This window comes from Lissotriton vulgaris, chromosome 6 (assembly GCF_964263255.1).
Source record: "Lissotriton vulgaris chromosome 6, aLisVul1.2, whole genome shotgun sequence".
In the NCBI taxonomy this organism is placed as follows: domain Eukaryota; kingdom Metazoa; phylum Chordata; class Amphibia; order Caudata; family Salamandridae; genus Lissotriton; species Lissotriton vulgaris.
Window position 1 is genome coordinate 1,905,163,526 of NC_141694.1, and position 9,687 is coordinate 1,905,173,212.

Sequence of the window (9,687 nt, forward strand, 5' to 3'; positions counted from 1 at the left end):
GTACCAAACTTACCACGACTAACTCAAAACTTACACATGCTACAAATGGCTACGTTTTCCATTCTTGGGCAAACACTAAAGAAGTCCCAAACTGGAGACTTGAAATGTCTTTGGGGGCCGGAGGAGGCGGCGATACTGGTGGTGGTGGTCCTGCTGCTAATGCCAGATGAAGTGGAGGATGTGGATTGCCGAACTTCAGTACGTTTTGCACTTTCACCACTACGAATTGAGGTCGAGGTGGATGGAGGCCCCTTCTTGCGAGGAAGAAATATGGAAGCGGTAGGTGTTGGTGTACTAGTTAACTCCAAATCTAATGATTGTTGTGTTTCCATTTCCATTGCCTCCTCATCGACATCATCATCACGCTCAGCAGCTTCTCGGGATAGGGTCAAAATGTCTCTTTGCTGCATGCCCGCTGGGGCTGCAGTGACCTTTATGATGACTGGCTCGTCATCATCGTGAGAGGCTTCACCAGCAGCAGTATGCGTCACTTCTTGTTGTGCCTCATCACACTCCATAGCTATGAGTTTTTCGACGACCTGCCATTTACGCTTACGTATCTTTGTCAGATCATGGTGTGCCTCACTCTCAAGCTGCCGTGGTGGTACCTATTCGTCATCCAGATCATCAGAAGGCGGTGGGCTTGAAGAAGATGTAGACACCAACCTTGATCTTTTCCTTGCTAGGGATGTGGAAGACAATGAATAATCATCAGGAGGAGTGGCTTCCAATGATACCACGGCTTGATTGTCGATTTCCTGATGTGCCCCTACTTCGGGAGGGACAACTATTGTGGGAACTTGTTGTGACCCTCCATGCACCTCTACTTGAGCATCTCCTTGCGCTGCCTCTCCTTCCTCATGTACTTGGGCTTGTACTACTTGCACATGTTGTTGTTGCGGCTGTGGTTGTTCAACACTTGTCAGATGAGTTACAACAACCTGTGTTGTTTCAGGGACATTGCTGCTACTTTCTTGCGATGAGCCAACATCACTGGTCGATGGTGATTGGAGAAGTACACTGACTGCCTCTGAAGCACTCAAGGGCTTTGACTTAAGTTGGCGTGGTGGTGGAGGCACTGAACCCAATGGAGCAGGGGTGCTGCTCCCAGCCTGGCACACCAGCCTCCTTGGTAACTTGCTTCTTCTGCTCCTTACTAGCAACTTTCTTGCTAGAGGAGCTACGGAGACCTTTTTTTGGGGCCATCTTCTTTAGAGCAGGTCAGACAGCAGGCCGCAGTTGCACGAATTGTAGAGTTGTCTGAGGCCAGACGTGACGTCGCGTGACGTTATGCTGCACACACACACCGCTGCAGGACTTCTTCCTGGCACTGGTGGTTCTCTTGAGTCTTGTGCACCTAAAAACAATGGAAGACAGAGGAACATCAGTTCAGTTATACACCCCAAAAAAATCGAAAAAACCCCCCAGAAAAATCAGCACAATCCCATTTCATCCATGCCCTCCATGATGTTTAAGTTCAAGACACCCCACAGAAAGACTAGGCCCATGCAAGACTCAATACCCCTGGTGAAAAGGCCACAAGTGCAGCCCCAGAAAACGAAAATCACTGAAAAATGATCACAATCCCATTCCATCCATGCCCTCCATGATGTTTAAATTCAAGACAACCCACAGAAAGTCTAGGCCCATGCAAGACTCTCTACCCCTGGGCATGAAGGTTGAAAAGTAGGCAAAATGGTTGCAGGCCTAACAACAATGCCTACATTCAAAATGGCCACTTGCCTCCCAGCACATGGCCAGGGCCTGTAACAGCACTCAAAATGGCCCCCAGCCACATGGCCTGTCCCTCCCCATGAACACCCCCAAAAATCGAAAAACACTGCAAAATCAGCACAATCCCATTCCATCCATGCCCTCCATGATGTTTAAGTTCAAGACACCCCACAGAAAGACTAGGCCCATGCAAGACTCAATACCCCTGGTGAAAAGGCCACAAGTACAGCCCCAAAAAACGAAAATCACTGAAAAATCAGCACAATCCCATTCCATCCATGCCCTCCATGATGTTTAAGTTCAAGACACCCCACAGAAAGACTAGGCCCATGCTAGACTCAAATACCCCTGGTGAAAAGGCCACAAGTACAGCCCCCAAAAACGAAAATCACTGAAAAATCAGCACAATCCCATTCCATCCATGCCCTCCATGATGTTTAAGTTCAAGACACCCCACAGAAAGACCAGGCCCATGCTAGACTCAAATACCCCTGGTGAAAAGGCCACAAGTACAGCCCCCAAAAACGAAAATCACTGAAAAATCAGCACAATCCCATTCCATCCATGCCCTCCATGATGTTTAAATTCAAGACAACCCACAGAAAGACTAGGCCCATGCAAGACTCACTACCCCTGGGCATAAAGGTTGAAAAGTAGGCAAAATGGTTGCAGGCCTAACAATGCCTGCATTCAAAATGGCCACTTGCCTCTCAGCACATGGCCAGGGCCTGTAGCAGCACTCAAAATGGCCCCCAGCCACATGGCCTGCCCCTCCCCATGAACACCCCCAAAAATCTGAAAACACTGCAAAATCAGCACAATCCCATTCCATCCATGCCCTCCATGATGCTTAAGTTCAAGACACCCCACAGAAAGACTAGGCCCATGCTAGACTCAAATACCCCTGGTGAAAAGGCCACAAGTACAGCCCCAAAAAACGAAAATCACTGAAAAATCAGCACAATCCCATTCTATCCATGCCCTCCATGATGTTTAAGTTCAAGACACCCCACAGAAAGACTAGGCCCATGCAAGACTCACTACCCCTGGGCATAAAGGTTGAAAAGTAGGCAAAATGGTTGCAGGCCTAACAACAATGCCTGCATTCAAAATGGCCACTTGCCTCCCAGCACATGGCCAGGGCCTGTAGCAGCACTCAAAATGGCCCCCAGCCACATGGCCTGTCCCTCCCCATGAACATCCCCAAAAATCGAAAAACACTGCAAAATCAGCACAATCCCATTCCATCCATGCCCTCCATGATGTTTAAGTTCAAGACAGCCCACAGAAAGACTAGGCCCATGCTAGACTCAATACCCCTGGTGAAAAGGCCACAAGTACAGCCCCAAAAAACGAAAATCATTGAAAAATCAGGACAAACCCATTCCATCCATGCCCTCCATGATGTTTAAATTCAAGACAACCCACAGAAAGACTAGGCCCATGCAAGACTCACTACCCCTGGGCATAAAGGTTGAAAAGTAGGCAAAATGGTTGCAGGCCTAACAACAAAGCCTACATTCAAAATGGCCACTTGCCTCCCTGCACATGGCCAGGGCCTGTAGCAGCACTCAAAATGGTCCCCAGCCACATGGCCTGTCCCTCCCCATGAACACCCCCAAAAATCGAAAAACACTGCAAAATCAGCACAATCCCATTCCATCCATGCCCTCTATGATGTTTAAGTTCAAGACACCCCACAGAAAGACTAGGCCCATACAAGACTCAATACCCCTGGTGAAAAGGCCACAAGTACAGCCCCAAAAAACGAAAATCACTGAAAAATCAGCACAATCCCATTCCATCCATGCCCTCCATGATGTTTAAGTTCAAGACACCCCACAGAAAGACTAGGCCCATGCTAGACTCAAATACCCCTGGTGAAAAGGCCACAAGTACAGCCCCAAAAAACGAAAATCACTGAAAAATCAGCACAATCCCATTCCATCCATGCCCTCCATGATGTTTAAGTTCAAGACACCCCACAGAAAGACTAGGCCCATGCTAGACTCAAATACCCCTGGTGAAAAACCACAAGTACAGCCCCAAAAAACAAAAATCACTGAAAAATCAGCACAATCCCAATCCATCCATGCCCTCCATGATGTTTAAGTTCAAGACAACCCACAGAAAGACTCAGTCCACCCACCACTGAGTACCCCTGGGCAAAAGGCCCCAAAACAGCCCAAAAATCGAAAATTCCAAAATTGTAGTTGCAGCAACTGTAATGCCTCAAACAAACTTACTTGTAAAATTTCTAATCCAACAGTGATCCAAAGAAAGTCAAAAAGGCCTCAAATCCAAATATCCAGCAGCATCCACAAAAAGTAATCCTTCCAGCTCCAGATCCAAATGAAAAGTGACCAGGAGATGGACAAAGCACTGGGAGGAGCCTGCTGGACAGGAACAGGAAGTTGAAGATTGTGGGGCACTTCCTTCCTCCCACCCCCCTCCCCCCTCCCCAAAATGGACTCCTCGCTAAAAAAGTGCAGGCAAATGTCAACCTGAGGAGTTATTCAGATTAAAATCATAATTTCCAGAAGGTTTATGCTGCTTGCTGGTGGATTTCTTGTGCAGAATTGCAAATTTTATATTTTCGCTTGTGCGAGATTGTTGCTGTTCGCCGCATTTCAAATCTCGCAATTGCGAAGTACCGCGAGACGTGATCTCGCCGTACTCGCGTTGACAAACTCTCGCTGTGCAAGTTGGCAAGCCGCGATGACGTAATCGCGCTCGCCAAATTCCCGCGGGATCACACAGCAAGATCCAAAATGGTGCAGCACTCGCAAAATATCGAGAAAAACAACTCAGCAAACGATGATAAACGCCGCGCGCCGCAAAAATTGTATCACCAACGCGCCGCAAAAAAAATCCGCTGCGTGCGAATTTGCGGATTTTGCGGGAAATTCGCAAATCTCGCGGATTGCAAATTTTCCGAAAATCCGCAAAATCCGCGAGCGTAACGGATTTTCCGCCCATACTTAGCCAGCAATCCTGGTCAGGGTAAGTCACAACACAATTCCAAATTATTCTGTGCTCACCCCCTGGTAGCTGGGCACAGAGCAGGCATGCTTAAAAGGCAATGTTTAAAGGGTTTGTGCAATAACTCATGCAACAACACAGTGAATACCTCACAGAAAGACTCAGTTTAGAAATATAGAGAACATTTACCTGAATAAAACAAGTCCAAAACGATCATCAAAATCAATCAAGTAGAAGCTGAGATATTGAATTTTGAATAAGTAAAAGCTAATAAAACGATTAAAAGCAGGTAACACTAAAAAAGGTTACTTCAGGTTGGTCAAGAGGGACCATTACAATTTCAAAGTGCAGGCCGCCTACTATGGAGCGCAGAAAGACTACAGGGACCCATTAGGGCCCACTGAACACAGTACCTTGGAGCTTGGGGTGCAGTGTGCGTGGGGAGGCCTTGTGCCATCTAGCGGAAGAGGCTTTGCTGGGCTTCGCGCTGCGTCACATCAGATTTGGCAGAGGCTCAGCTGTCGAAACTACTTCTGAGGACCGGAATTTGGAGAGGGCACCTCAGACAAGGGTAGGACTTACAGAAGGGAGAGTCCAGCAGCATCAGCAGAACTGCAGGAAGTCGTTTGGGTCTCTGACACTTCAGAAACAGGAGGCAAGCTAACAAGCCCTTGGAGAACACTTTGGAGTGAAGGCAGAGTCTAGCTCTCCTTCCAGGAGTCATAGAGCATGCACTCCACAGGGAAACACACAGAAAAGCAGTTATTCCACAAAAACAATCCACTTGAGTCTTTTCTAGAGCACCACCGTTCTTCTGACAGTGGTTCTGTGTAGATCCAGTTGACGGGTCCAGAGACTTAGCACTTATATCCAAATGTGCCTTTGATCTGAGGGAAACTCCAAAGAGTGGTTTTGAAATGCACCAGTATCCCTTTCAATCCCAGCACTCACTCCAGACTACCAAAGGGAGTAATCATTCCGTTATATGGGGACAGTCTACTACCCTGTGATGTGTTAGGGTGGGCCCCTTCCTCCCATCTGCACAGGAAGACCCATCAGAATGCAGATGGATGCAGATGGGTGCTAAATCACACCCAACCCCTGCACTGCTTGTGGCTGTCTAGACGGAAGGCACAAAGGGGTCGGTCACCTAGCCCAGACGTGTATTAGAGACAGGGTGTAAGGCACAAAGAGCAGTACAAGCAGAGAAAAGTCCACTTTCTAAAAGTAGCATTTTAAAAATAAGAATGTTACATCAGACTTTACCAGTAATGAGGATTTATCATTACTATTCCAAAGATATAAAACATGAAACGACTTCTCCTTTCCAATCAGGAATTACAGCTTAAAGGTATTCTAAGGAATTCCCAGTTCTAGCCAATGAAAGTCGGCCTTACAGCAGTGAAAAATGAGTTTAGCTGTTTGTCACTACCAGGACATGTAAAACAGAGTATATGTTCCAACTTTTACTTACATAGCACTCTTCCTTTTGGTTTACCAAGGACCATCCTTGGGGGCGACTTATATGTAAAGAAAGGAGATTTGAAGGCTTGGCAAGTAGTTTTAAATGTAAAGTTGATGTGGCAGTAAACTGCACACACACAGGCACTCCAGTGGCAGACCTGAGACATGGTTTCAGGCTGCATACGTGGGTAGCACAATCAGTGCTGCATACCACTAGTAGAAAATAATTTGCAGACCCTGGGCACATGTAGTGCACTTTACTAGGGACTTATAAGCAAATTAAATATGCCAAGTGAGTATGAGCTCATGTTACCATGTTTAGAGGAGAGATCAACACTTTAGCACTGATTGGCAGTGGTAGCGGGTGCAGAGTCCTAAAGTCAGCAAAAACTAGCACAGAAAATGGAGGGAGGCAGGTAAATAATTAGGGAAAGACCACCCTATGGCTGTCAGTTCTAACAGAGCCTTTTCCAGTGACTGGACCGCACAACACAGAGCATCACAATAACAGCGGGAAACATAAGCAACTGCCGCAAGGGAGTCCTTTATACTATCAGGGAGCCTGGGATAGGACCTGGACAGGTAATCTGAGCATATTCCACATAGTGTACCCAGAGATCAGAGGCTCTGACCAGATCTACACAAGGAACAGGAGGTTTACAAGCATAATAAACACACATTGGCAAAGTCAAGAAGTCTCACCTTTTAGATGTATAGGCTTTCCCAATGCTGCACAACATCAAGAAAAAAACAAGCATTTGCAACTCAAAAGGTCTTGCATTTGTTAGAGTTAGAGCTATTGGCATTGTAAATTTACATATTTTTAGTAGTAGATGGATGTGATGGGAATTGTGTGATTTACAATTAATTTATAATCAAGCGTATGGGTTGTGTTGTGTTTCTGGTGTATGGGGCTTACTGGGATACAGTTCAAAGCAATCCTGGATTTGTATTAGCAAATGAATACTATGCAGTTATTAAGGACACAACAAGAATGCTTCATTGCATAAAGGGAAATGCTGGGTGTGGACATATTGAACCCAAGAGAATAAGAGTCATCTGATTATTTTATTTGTGGATATTTAATAACGTTAAGCAGTATGATGGTGCTAATTTTACCTGATTTTTAACACCCTGTTGGGTGGCTGCTATGAATCTGATGCGAGTATCCCTAGGGCCCCTCAACGAGCAGAATAAAGAGAAAATTCAAGGTTGTAACCAGTAGGTTTGTGCACAGACTAATGAAACATAGCCGGAGGTTGTAATGATAGGATGAGCATGGAGACAGACTGGGGAAGCACTGGATGCATAGGCATGGGGAGCAAAGACACGATGAGCAGAGACACGATGAGCAGAGACACGATGAGCAGGGACACGATGAGCAGGGACACGATGAGCAGGGACACGACAAGCAGAGACACGACGAGCAGAGACACGATGAGCAGAGACACGACGAGCAGAGACACGACGAGCAGAGACACGACGAGCAGAGACACGACGAGCAGAGACACGACGAGCAGAGACACGATGAGCAGGGACACGATGAGCAGAGACACGATGAGCAGAGACACGATGAGCAGAGACACGACGAGCAGAGACACGACGAGCAGAGACACGACGAGCAGGGACACGACGAGCAGAGACACGACGAGCAGAGACACGACGAGCAGAGACACGACGAGCAGAGACACGACGAGCAGGGACACGACGAGCAGAGACACGACGAGCAGAGACACGACGAGCAGAGACACGACGAGCAGGGACACGACGAGCAGAGACACGACGAGCAGGGACACGACGAGCAGAGACACGACGAGCAGGGACACGATGAGCAGGGACACGATGAGCAGAGACACGACGAGCAGAGACACGACGAGCAGAGACACGACGAGCAGAGACACGACGAGCAGGGACACGACGAGCAGAGACACGACGAGCTGAGACACGATGAGCAGGGACACGATGAGCAGGGACACGATGAGCAGAGACACGACGAGCAGAGACACGACGAGCAGAGACACGACGAGCAGGGACACGACGAGCAGAGACACGACGAGCAGGGACACGATGAGCAGGGACACGATGAGCAGGGCTACAGTTAAGCAATGTGAGCTGAAGCAGACACAGGAATTACAGGTTATCAAGGGAGCGATCCCATGCAGTGAACACACACTGAGGGCACAGTGAGGAACCATAAACCAAAGGGGGTGCATTTGGGGGTTGGATACACATTGGAGCACGGGGTATCAACCAGGCATAAGGTAAAAAGAGGAGGATGAACACCCGTCAAGGCACAGAGACTGGGGGTGCAAGCAACGATGACTGGTGAGAGCTAGCAGATTGCAGGGAGGCAGGGATATGCTGAGCACATACAGCTGCGGAAAAACCGAAGTGATGTATCTCTGCGTAAACCCATTAGGAGGTAGCAAAGAAAAGCCACATAGGAGTGTCCTGAAATTTTACAGTTTGTCCCTAATTTCTTCTCTCATCGTCCTAAATTTACACCAATTCCAGTTGGTCACCCTGGGTGGTAGGGGTGCATAGAGTGCCTTGGTGGGCCAAGGAGAGGGGGCAGCGGCTAGTGCCTGAGAGGAGGAAAACAAATAACACCACTGGGTTTGGGCTCCAATAGTGAGACCAAGCCACTGACCAATATAGAACTGAACAATTGCCAATACTGTTACATCAGCAGATACTTTTATATTAACACCAGCATATTGGAATTCAACACAACTGTCGTAATTGGCCTGGCCGCGTAACGATTAGGTGAACCTACACGTTGTCCTCCTTAACTTGGCTATATACGAAAACGCCATCTTGAATACTGCGGCGGCCATCTTAGATCATAAGCGGCCTCGTGGCCGGCGTGCCCTTTAGTCCGTTGTCCGTTCCAATGACCACTTCAGTCTGCCCAGCAACAGGCTATTTTTAGTACTGGTCAAGCTTGCACATGCGCAGTCCCAACTGACCAGTAAGCCTTTAGGAATGTGCGCCAAACTGGCCAGCGGAGTTGTGCCCCCCTCCAATGAGCTGGCAGTGTTCCAAAACATGACCATATATGTACATAAATGTGTCCTAACTTGTGCCGCCTATCTTTTATTGCCCCAAACTGTATATAAATCGGGGTCACACCGGTGTTCGGTGTGATACCTCTTGCATTACCGAAGGGTGCTGTTTGAGTGTACCACCACCCCATGGGGTCTTAATAAACTTGTTCTTTGCCTTTTACAGTTTCCGTGCCAACAGTTCTTGAATGTAAGTGGGTTATCTTCGGAGCATGTAGGCCTTGGGAACCCTGATTTACTTCAAATTGGCGACCACGAAGGGACTCATCGGCGACTCGGATGCCCGAAGGAGAGGTCGTGACGAAGGCTTGGAAACTCGCCATGGACGCGCGCTGTCACGAGTGACCCGAGTCTTGGCTGCCACGGTGTTTCTTCCTTTCCTTCCGATCTGACCTTCCAGGTGGAGCCGGTCTCCGACTGAGTTTTCGAGTGTCTGCATCGC